Below are 12,989 nucleotides of genomic sequence, written 5' to 3'. Positions count from 1 at the left end.
CACTACCCATCTATCTCACTCCTTCACCTCAACCTGCTGCTTAAAAAACTTTAATCCAGAATCTTTCACGAATGCACTAAGAAATACCAATTGGAAACCCCTAAAAACCCTTCTTCTAGACAAAGCCCTCTCCCACTTCAACACTACTTTTACAAACCTACTTAATTCCTTTGCCCCACTGAAAACTAAATGTTTAAAAAGCAACCCTGTACCCTGGTTATCTAAAAATACCCTAGCTACCATGCGACTTCGCAGTAAAGCCTGGACACATTATGAAAAAACGAAAACCCCTATCACCCTTACAGAATACAAAACGTTGCGCAATAAAGTAAAAAAACTTGTAGTCTCTGACCGCAAAGCATATTTCACTACCCTTCAGACCAATTACAATACAAATCCCAAACTATTCTGGAAGGGAATTTCATCCCTCCTCAACCCTGGTACATCAGAAAATCCATGCCCTAACCCACATACATCTGATATGGAGCTTGCAAACCAATTTAACTCCTTTTTCATTGACTCCCTCAGCAAATTAACAACATCCTTCAGCAACAATTCAACAGCCTCTGATCAGCCACCACCCTCCCCTTCCTCCCCAAATATCTCTTCCCCCCCAACCCCTACCTTTTTCCATCAATCCCATCCCTACAACCACTATAAAAAGACTTCTCCTAAAATTAAAACCTGGTTCCAATGCCCCAGATGAAATCCCCTCCTACTTCTTAAAAGTAACTGCAGATGCATTTGCTTTCCCTGTCTCTATACTAATCAACCAGTCTATCTTAGAATGTCAGGTCCCTCAACTCTGTAAGAAAGCTTTCATAATCCCGCTCCACAAAGGCAGTAACAACTATGATATTACAAACTTTCACCCTATAGCCATCCTATCTCCCATTTCTAAACTACTCGAAAAATGTGTACACCAACAACTTTTACTCTATCTCATCAATAATCAGCTTCTCACCACTACACAGCACAGTTTTAGACCAGCTTATAGTACCTCCTCTGCTCTTCTCACCTTCTTGGAAACAAAGCCCGTGATTCAGGCTACTCCGTATCCACTCTTCTCCTTGACGTCTCCAAAGCTTTTGACACCATTTCTCACAAATTGCTTCTCATCAAACTCAAAACTTAATCTATCCTCTTCCTCTACCCAATGGTTCTCAAGCTACCTCACAAACAGACAGCAGACAGTCAAATGGAAAAAAAGCTATCTCTCCCTTCCTGAATACATCCACAGGTGTCCCCCAAGGCTTGATCCTAGGCCCCCTACTATTTAATATATTTATAAATGCCTTTCACCAAGCCATTCCAAACTGTAGCCTCATTCAATACACTGACGATTCTAATATAATCTGTTCCTCCCCTTCCTTCACAACTCTTAACTATTTAACACAAGCCGCCTTCTCTTCCACCAAGCAGTGGATGTTCAGCAATCATCTGGCCCTTAATGCAACCAAAACAAAACTCATGATTTTTAATGCCTCCAAAACTGCCTCCTTAGACAAAAAAAACCTTCACAATTACCAGCAAAAACAATACTTCCCTAGAAATAGTATCAGATACAAAATTATTAGGTATAATAATCGATGACCAACTAAAATTTGACAAGCATGTACACATCAATATCAAATAAACTCATAAAAAACTTGGTATGCTCTACCGTCACAGACGCTTCATCTCTCCCTCCACCAGGACTATACTAGCCAACACATACCTTATCCCATCCCTTTTATAAGGTGCATCTATCTCCACCAACCTGCAATCTTCCCTTAAAATCAAACTCTCATCCTGCTATAACAAAATATCCAAATGTTCTACAAGTCATAGAGCCACCTCCCACCACTGCAACTCCCTTCACCAACTAGACTGGCTAGAACTAACACATTTCCTTACGTATGCACAACTTATCCAAGCTCACAAACTTATACATAAACCATCGCTATGCCCCTCCCTTGCAAACACCTTCACAATGCATAATCCAAATCGAATCCTCAGATCTAATTCCCAAAACCTTATTAAATTACACAAACCTACACATCCAGCTGGTAATCACCTGATGTCCTTCTCTTTAGCTCGCCTTGGGAACTCTCTCCCAACTCCCTTTTGTACCACTAACAGCCTCTCCTTGTTAAAACCTCACTGCATGCACATCTTACCTCACAATGGATATGCTCATGCTCTCACCCCACCTAACCCCTGAATAAACTTCATCCAATATTTACACACTCATTGGCACCTAAAATTGCCTCCTAAGAAGTCTCCATCCTTAGTGATCCATTACAGACCTCCAAACAAAACTCCACTGATTGGCTTCATAAAACAAACACATAATGATGTGATACTCTAACAAGGGCTCTGTATTTTCTTTCTGGAAAAAAATCAGTTTTTGATTTGTTATACTACCACTCTATTAGCTATTAGAATTGTGTACTATAATGTAGTAAAAATGTATTGTTTGTTTGAATTTGTGTACTACAAGAATTTTGTACCAAGATCTTTACTGCCTACTATGCATTTATACTTTTTCTGGAGCTTTTCTCCCTAGGACCCCATTGAAAATGGGCTGATGTGGCCCAATGGACTATCCTGGAAAACCAACTGCAAATAAATAAATAAATACATTTTTGTTTTCTCAGCATTCTAATGAGCATTTTTTCCATACAGCTGAAACATGTACTAATGGTACCTTCTACAACTTCATGCACCATCCTAGGCAGCTTCTGGCAAATTACATAATCCCTACCTCCACCAATATTCACAGAAGGTACCACCGCACCAGCTGCCAGGGTAATGTTACCTGATGTTGAGGGCCCAGGTAGTCCAGCAGCTGCAGATGTAGTATTGTCAGTTTGCATCCCAGATGTACTGAGCTTTAGTGTGCCAGTTGCTGGAGGGGTGGCAGGCTGAGCTGCACTGGTTGACCTACCTCTCTGTACTGGAAATCATTTTGTCAGTTGTCAGAAAACTGTGACATCAGAATGTTGTGATCACACATAAAAAATAAAAAAGACAGATAAGGCCTTGTGTGACAGATAAAAAAAGGTAATTAGAACCAAAATATGTCACATGCAATAAATTACTACAATACAAATATATTTTTACTTTAATGTTAACTATACTTTTTAAAAATCAAAACAGGATGGAGAATTCTTCCAAATAATCTTTGCAATATCCATATATTGCACATGTACTTTAAAAATAATACTGATTAAGTTAACAAAATGGCATTTATGGCAATGTTGAAATTAATATTTAATACTTTTTTTATTATTTTAGTATTTGTTACTCATGGGATTTGAACCCACACCTAAATACACTATTACAATTAACTCCTACAATTACCTTGAGCTATAGAATGAAGCATGCATGCTTGATTTTACAGTTAAGATATGTATGCTTAGGTTGCTTCTAATGTCTGGAACAGCAATATTTTTATTAAAATAATTATTAAGTTGTGCTGCATACATACCCCTTGCTTCTCTCAGTCTTTCTTAGTGTTCAGCATGAGCCTCCCTTTTTGCTGAAATCTCTTTGGCAGCTGTAAAATAAAGAGGAGAGAAAAAGAGAAGAGCATTATGCATACCAGTCTTAGCTATCTCCAGCTTTCTATATAATTTAAATTATCTTTATTTGTATGCTTACACAACTGTTGGATGTCAGCAGTCCTAAACTCATCCAGCTACTGTTTGAGTTGTTCCTGCTTGCACCTTTTCAGGTTGTTGCAATGGTAACTGTATTGATCTTCAGTACATGGAGTGCCAGTCGCACTGGATACTGCCTTTGCTACGTTATTCCATACCTCTGATTTATATTGAGACCCGTATAATCTCTCTGCCAAAACCTATGACTATGATGCTTTACAAGAAGTTCAATGAATATTCTGAATTCCTCTACACCCTATCTTAGAGCCATAAATTAGGCAAATTCCTTCCTAGCTCCTGCCATGTCAACACAGGTCATACAGCAACAGTTAAAGTGTTTTCCTGACAATTTGTGTGTTGTATTTCACAGCTAGTGTGGAAATTCACACAAGCATGCCAACAGTGTTTGTCTGATTTTAAGTGGAAAGCAACATTGTCAAACAGAGAAGAAGGCAATTTATAAAATAGGATGGGAAATGTGACAGTTGGCATTAATTTATGGTGTGTCTGCTGCTATACCTGTTAGATGACTTAACTTTAAAGAAATGTATTGGAGCTTATAAATTTTACAATTTGACACGTTTTTTGTGTAGATTTCCAAACTTATAAAAGTAATTTGTACAATGTGGGATTCAAAGCTATGCAAACTAGAGAATACATATTTTTATTTATTTAGTTATTTTGACAGTTGTTAACCAGCTATGTCCGACTGAGCCCATTTTCAGCTGAGGCCCAGGGGGAGAGACCCATACAGAAACAATTACAAATAAAGTTACAAAAACAGTTGCAAACAAAGAGTAACAATTACAGAAGATATTTAAATACATACATATTTTTCCACATAGGTGTTTTTTCTTCCATGACATAGAAGAAAAGTTTATCAGACATGCTCATTAATTATACAGATGCATTAAAGAGTGAGTGGTTAATCATACATGTGTGTGACCTGAGAAGGTCCTGGTTTATAATTCATATGAACATGACTATCAGTGAAGTATGAAGTCCATCCCAGGAAAGAAAATAAACTTTTAATTACAGAAACATAATTGCCAGTTTACCCTCAGTCACACAAAGAATTCATATGATATACAGTGATACACATAGTTATTGTTTTATATATATATATATATATATATATATATATATATATATATATATATATATATATATATATATATATATATGGGTCCGCTTCAGATGTCGAACTTTTAAAAGTGTGACTTTCATATGGCCAAGACCATATGATCGAACTTTTAAAAGCTTGACCAGTCTGAATGGGGATCTCCATAGAGCACAGAATGGGAAGATTTCCCTTTACCACAATGTAGTGCAATCTTGGAGTTGGTATATTTAAGTAGCAGGGGGTGGGGTGCAGGGGGGCTTGCCCCCTGCTAGCACTTATTTTTTTTTTTTCACATTTTTGAACATTCATATCTTTGATCATAGGGTCTCGACCATATCAAAGTCAAGCATTTGGATGTCCGATTATGTGAAGTAGACCCATATATATATATATATATATATATATATATATATATATATATATATATATATAATTATCTTTATATTGTTCTTTATTTTTAAAAATTAAGTGGAACAGCATTAATAACATTTGGAGTGTGCTAGATTAAAACCCTGGCTCACCTGTATTATGGCCATGAACTTACACCAGTTACTACATGGAAGGCTTGGCAACAAGTGTGTTTTTTACACTCATTACTTTCCAGAGTGCTCATTGCCACTGAGGACTTCATTTGTCAGACATGATCATTAGTTATATAGACACATTAAAGAGGTGAACGGTTAACCATGTATGTGTGTGACATGAAAGTTCAGAAAATTAATTTTTAATTGTAGAACCATAATTGTACTGATAACCACAGTTAGACATATACTACATATGATACCTTGTATAAGCTCAATCCACCTGCTATGCATAGTTATTTTTATGTATAATTATTTTTGTATTGCTAATTTTCATCTAAATTATAGTGGACCAGCATTAACAAAACTTAGAGCTTGCTGGATTAAAACCCTGGCTCACCTGTATCATGGCCATTAACTTACATCTTTTGCCTTAGGAAGACCTAGGCAGCAGGTGTAATTTTTATACTTATTACCATTTAAAAGTGTTGACTGTCACGCAATGTCACTTAGCATACTTGCACAATGGAAGAACAAACATGTTACAATGTATCTTTTAGAAATTGACAATGTCTCCTTATTGTGTGCAGTGTTGTGTGTGTGCATGCTGACAACTGCACAATGCTGCTTATCATGTTTGTGCAATGGAAGGCAAAAGATGAACGATGTCTAAGATGAACAATGTCGCTTTTTTTAAACTGAAAATGCCGCCTTATTGTGTTTGTGCATAGGTGAGCAACCTGAAATGAGACAGGCAAAGCTCAACATGCATTATCATTGTAAAAAGTGTTCATTAATTTATATCATTAAAAGAAAAATGTGGGATTTGAACCATGTGATACATATCCTATGCACTGTCTGCTTCATCATGTTTACCAGGTGTGATACATACACAGTTGATTTACAGCTGTAATTTATGCTGTCCTACCATAGAGGAAACCTCCATTAATTTTAAAATATTTATCCGTTTCATCATATTTGCTCTAAGTTGTATGCGGCACAGATATTAATATTAAAAAAAAATAAAACAGCATTACAAAATACAGTTTAACATGTTACAGATTTTTACACAACTCTGGATTTGCACTATCATACTAATGAACCTACAAAACATACTAGGAATGTCTTATTTCTCTTAGTCACACAAACAACTTTGCAGCAGGAAAGTAAATTATGCTCATACAAGCAATTCCCATTTCCTCCATAGTATTAACAAGGCATATACACTTGTACATTTTCATCTGTTTGTACATGTGTGACTTACATAGTTAGTCTAATGAGTGATCATGCAATCAGTTATGGATATGTTTAAACCAGTGCAGCTCTGTTTTCTCTTTGTATTGTGTTCCTTCTTCTCTTATCTGTGCTGTGCTGTCAGAGATGCAGTCTATAATGCATTTTGTATCATTGTCCTTTAAATGTATGATAAAAATACATGACTCAGAAAATCATTTTTCATCAAAGGCAGGAGAGTATGGCAATTAGTGAACAAAATGGTAAATGTATGCTGTTTAGTTCCATATCAAAGCTTGCTAAAGTTACTTATACGCTTTGTCAGTGTACCTTAGGCGACACACCCACTGCAGGTAAGGTAGTCTAAATTGCTGTTGTGTCTTCCTCACACTAACCATTCACACTTGTAATCAGTTAGAAAATAACACTGAGATAGTGCCTTCATTATGTTTACATGTGCTACACAAAATTAAAAGTTTGGTATTCAGCAATTCAAATGAGTTCACACCATGTTTGCATCTTCACTGTGCTCAGACACCTGAATCTACACTATAAAAAAGGTAACCATGTAGCCAGGGAACTTGAAGGTGAGGAGACTTGTGTATTTGGACAAAAAAGAAGTTTGCTGTTCCTTTTGATTTATCTGCAGAGAAGGCTTCTAATGTTGCTAAGGTATAATTGTATTCTTCAAGTACAGTCTAGATTTTCCAGAAAAGATCACGAACACCAAAACAGATGAAAAACACAAAAAGGCAGACACCTCGAGCTACAGGACCTTTTAAAATTCACACAGCCATGTAGTTTTAGTGGTTCGAGTACTTGTAAGCAGATGTACCCTTAAGGATACGGCAAGCCAACACCAATTAAAAGCGTACTTTTCAGAAATAAACAAATAGTGAGCAAACCTTAACGCCAAGTTTATTGAGTAAAAAATAAAAGCGTTTTCATTGAAGACACAGCTACAGCTTCCTCAGAGGTTGTTTGAAAAAACCGCCAACTCAGACTTTTATATCAACGTCAAAGCGTGATTAACCATTCAAAGGCAGTTTAAAGAAACACTCCTAATAAGAGTACATGATCATATTAAAACAGATGATCATATTAAAAGCATGTATAAATACTTTAATTAATAATAAAATACAGTGAAATAAAATTTTTAATTGTAAGTAATACTTAAAAAACACAGGTCAATATAAAATATTACTAAGAAGTGAATATCAAGATGATTATTTTCTACCTGCCTAAAAAGGTAATACTAATTGTAATTACCATAGTTATTTAAAACATTTTCTAAACTTTAACAGGGGTGCACCCTTTAAGTTATTGTCACTTACTATAAAGATACTGTCATCAAATTTGGATGATAGAAAATGTAATGTAATGTGTAAGTATGTTTTAGTGACCCTAGTGGTAATTTATACGTCATAACTAGTACTACCAAGTTCTGAAAGCAACCATATATTCATAAAGAATATATGCAATATAATGTGCAGTACTAGTATGTAGATATAAACTATACCATCAGACTTTCATAGTACCAGTAGGGTTGCTCTCCTTCACTGTTATAATGAAAAGTATTTTAACGTCTGTAACTTCTCATTTTCAGTATGCATGAAATATTACAATGCTCGTTCAAGCCAGGATATGAAAAGGCATCCAAGAGCAGCTGCCATTCAAGCTCTCTATTTTCTAAAAGTAAGGTGGCAGGGCCGCCTCTTTCTGGGCTTAAAACCTGATCTATAGCCGTAAATTCAAAACTATGTCCCTGATATTTCAAAATATGCTTAGCTAGTGCATTCTCTTTATTCTGTTTTCTAATGGCGTAACCATGCTTGTAAACTCTGTCCCGTAATCTTCTATCTGATTTACCTATGTAAAATGCTTGACAGCAGTTACAAGTGGCCAGGTAAATAATAGATCTAGATTCACAATTCAATTTGTGATAAATATTAAAGTTTCTTTCACGAATAGAGAAAGTACTAGTCACCTTTACAAGATGGCAATAATTACAACGGCCACACTGAGAAGACCTTTTTTGCCCTGGCGGTCCAATTAGATACCTTAGGTCTTTGTAGTAGTGTTTTCAAGTTGTTGGCCCTCCTATACGTAATCTTAGGTCTCTTACCCAATTTATCTAATAGCTGTTCGTTATTAGAAATAAAATACCAATTTTTGTATAAAATAAATTGGATTTTCTTGGAGTCCATACTAAATGTAGTTATAAAACTACTTTCAAAACTGTTACTAGCCAACTTATCATTAGTGAAAAAATTATTTTCAGAGTTGTTTTCAAAAACACAACTCTCTAGACTTATTTCTGTTGTTAAGTTGTTGACTAAGTGAGTAACATGTTTATGAGGTAGAAGGGGGGGGATATTGGCCTAATGACCTTTTAGTATTAACTTCATCAAATAGTTCGTTAAATAGTTGAATAGGATAATCCCTGCTGGTGAACATAAATTTTAATAGATCACATTCCTTCAGAAATAATTCTTCACTACTACAAATTCTTGAAGCACGAATCAGTTGTCCCTTAATTATTGCTTTCTTTTGTTTGAATGGATGGCAACTTTTAAAGTGTAGCAACGAGTTGCAGTAAGTTGGCTTTCTAAATATACTGGAAAAATATTCACCCTTGGTGACATCCTTGTTTAACTTAATGTCAAGATAGTCAATGTCACTCTAAGAAAATTTTGAAGTGAACTTTAAAAAGGTGGTAGTTTCATTGAGGGCTGAGACAAAATTCGTAGCAGTCGTAAGGTCACCCTCAAATAAAATGAAGATGTCATCCAAGTACCTTGTATAGAATTTTACTTTTTCCTTTCTTACAGTGTTATTAAAAATATTAATCTTTTCCCAGTATGCCATGAATAAGTTCGCAACACTGGCCCCACACGGGGACCCCATTGCCACACCATGTTTCTGTAAATAATATTTGCCATTAAAAGAAAAATAATTAGAAGAGAGTATTATATCAAGTAGCTGTGTAACTACATCAATCTCTCTTTTCGTGGCCTTAAGATCAATCAACATTAAAGATATCCATTCTCTTGCCTCTAAGTGAGGAATGGAAGTATATAAATCTACAACGTCTACAGTAAGAAAGTTGTAGGTGTTTTTATATTCTACTTTATATATCTTTTCCAAAAAGGACCAAGAGTCTTTACAAATGTGAATTATATTTTTCAGATACTTAGATAAAATATTTTCTACTAACTGGGAACTTGGGTAAGTTAAAGACAGACAACTGTCTATAAGGGCACGGATTGGTGGATTATATACATCTTTATGGATCTTTGGGATCCCAAAGATTACCGGGGTCTTTGGCATTTTAATATCAATGTAGTTGTAAGTGTCCATATCTATGTCACCACTTATAAAAAGGTCCCTAAAGTACCCTCTATTCCTAGAGTGTGAAATGTTCATTTCATTCAAAGATGATAAAGTGTAAGCAGGACCATTGAGGATGGCCTCCATCTTGTTAACATATTTATAGTTGTCAATAATTACGAGGCCACCCCCTTTGTCCGGTTTAATAACCCTGACCGGAGCCCTACATAATGAATCAAATTCAAACAGTTGTTCTTCAGTGGCATTACTTGTGGTACTACTCATCTTTGAATAATACGTTGAAGTCATATGCCTTAAGTCTAGTTCACAAACCTTCTCAAAAAGCAGAAGACCAATATGCAGGGGTGGATTATAGGTGCTTGCTAATTTTAGCCCAGTATCACAACCTGTACCATTGTTGTTAAACAAAAGTTTCAAGTTTAATTTTCTAACAAAACATTTGAGGTCAATTAAAGTCTTGACCAAGTTACAACCTGTGGTGGGAACAAAAGTGTTACCGTATGCTAGTAACTCCACCAAACAAGGATTAACTTTGAAGGATGAAAAATTATATATTGTGAAATCACCTTTCATGTTAGTTAAAATAGTCAAGTCACCTTCAGAGTTAAGGTCAGAGAAAGTCCTTACAGTCACTTTCGGTTGTTCCAGTTCTTTTTGAAGTGCTGTCGAGAGTTTGTTTTCCCTAAAAAATGGTCCATAGGGCCCTCTTCCCGTTGTTTAGAACCATTGTTGGAATTAGTACTCCTAGTGTTATACACTTTCACTCCATTACTCCGTCCAGGTACTTTATTGGCCGAGTTTTCAGGACTATTTTCATCATTTGTTGATACACCTTCATCTAATACCCCAGGAGAATCATCTCCATTCACCCCCTCACTTAGTGAATTAACTGTTTGTGGATTAGGGAGAGCCTTAAGCTTGGGATAAGCTGAGTTGTTGGAATAACTCAGCCTGTCCCTTACAAGCTTTTTGTTCTTAGTCGCTTTAAATTTCTCTATCACACCATCTATGCTCGCAAAAATCCGAGTATAGTCATACTTATATCTCTCGAAGTTTAAATTCAGCTTAAGTCTACCATCAAGTATGTTAACCTCTTCAATAAGAATAGTTATCTCAATATTATAGTATTTAATAATAAGCTCCAACAGTTGAAACCCCTGATTGTCAAAAAGCAATGCCAGTTCTTTTAAGAAGTCACAATTGCAAAAGAGACCAGTCGGACAAAAAGTGGAGCGTAAACCTTTAGGAATAATTTTGTCTCTTAAACATTGCTGAAAGTAAGCTACCTCAAGTTGAAGCTTTTTCAGCTTCAGCAATTTGACATCAAAGTCTTTTAATAAGTTATTTATGGAGGTATCACTTACTGCTGCTGTTCCTGTTTCAGTAGCCGGAGTTTCCTGTTGGTTCCCAAATACCAAGTTATCTGTGTTATGGATCCAGATGCCGAAATTGGGAACCCCAGTGGGGCCTGGAGGCATTGGCAGGTTAGGAGTTGTTAATTGTTGCATCGTTCTCGTTGTAGATATCTGGTTAGGATGCAATGCGACCTGTGTAGTGGAAGGAATTTCCTGATTATGACTGCGTTGACCAGCTGGAATGGAAAACGCACTCCCTTCGGAGTTAGAATCAATTAAATTGGATGCAGCACCATTAGGTGAAACACACGTCAAAAAAACAAGATTAGCTGTAGTAGTAGAGTACGCTTTTGGTGTGGCATCGATACGCTTATCCAAAGCGTCAAGTTTGTGGGTAATACTGTCCATTCTAGATGTCAACGCTCGAATGAGGGTGGTTAAATCTCCCTGGTCCTCGGTGTTAACAATGTTACTAGTTTTGAATAAAACCGGACTTGCAGGACTTGATGCGCTGCCATTCGACATGCCAGAAAAAAATCACGAACACCAAAACAGATGAAAACACAAAGGCAGACACCTCGAGCTACAGGACCTTTTAAAATTCACACAGCCACATAGTTTTAGTGGTTCGAGTACTTGTAAGCAGATGTACCCTTAGGGATACGGCAAGCCAACACCAATTAAAAGCGTACTTTTCAGAAATAAACAAATAGTGAGCAAACCTTAATGCCAAGTTTATTGAGTAAAAAATAAAAGCGTTTTCACTGAAGATACAGCTACAGCTTCCTCAGAGGTTGTTTGAAAAAACCGCCAACTCAGACTTTTATATCAACGTCAAAGCGTGATTAACCATTCAAAGGCAGCTTAAAGAAACACTCCTAATAAGAGTACATGATCATATTAAAACAGATGATCATATTAAAAGCATGAGCATGTATAAATACTTTAATTAATAATAAAATACAGTGAAATAAAATTTTTAATTGTAAGTAATACTTAAAAAACACAGGTCAATATAAAATATTACTAAGAAGTGAATATCAAGATGATTATTTCCTACCTGCCTAAAAAGGTAATACTAATTGTAATTACCATAGTTATTTAAAACATTTTCTAAACTTTAACAGGGGTGCACCCTTTAAGTTATTGTCACTTACTATAAAGATACTGTCATCAAATTTGGATGATAGAAAATGTAATGTAATGTGTAAGTATGTTTTAGTGACCCTAGTGGTAATTTATATGTCATAACTAGTACTACCAAGTTCTGAAAGCAACCATATAGTCATAAAGAATATATGCAATATAATGTGCAGTACTAGTATGTAGATATAAACTATACCATCAGACTTTCATAGTACCAGTAGGGTTGCTCTCCTTCACTGTTATAATGAAAAGTATTTTAACGTCTGTAACTTCTCATTTTCAGTATGCATGAAATTTTACAATACTCGTTCAAGCCAGGATATGAAAAGGCATCCAAGAGCAGCTGCCATTCAAGCTCTCTATTTTCTAAAAGTAAGGTGGCAGGGCCGCCTCTTTCTGGGCTTAAAACCTGATCTATAGCCGTAAATTCAAAACTATGTCCCTGATATTTCAAAATATGCTTAGCTAGTGCATTCTCTTTATTCTGTTTTCTAACCTCTTACCTCTGGAAGCAGTTGGAGGACAATTTTCTCTGCACCACCTTGCCTGGCAAACAATAACTACAGATTTTTGGGTGCAGATGATAATTACCAGAGGTTATCACATAACTTTCAAT

Source organism: Protopterus annectens, chromosome 2.part1 (assembly GCF_019279795.1).
Source record: "Protopterus annectens isolate FY-2018-M chromosome 2.part1, PAN1.0, whole genome shotgun sequence".
In the NCBI taxonomy this organism is placed as follows: domain Eukaryota; kingdom Metazoa; phylum Chordata; order Ceratodontiformes; family Protopteridae; genus Protopterus; species Protopterus annectens.
The sequence above is the reverse complement of the archived record's forward strand: the minus strand, read 5'-3'. Positions refer to the sequence as shown.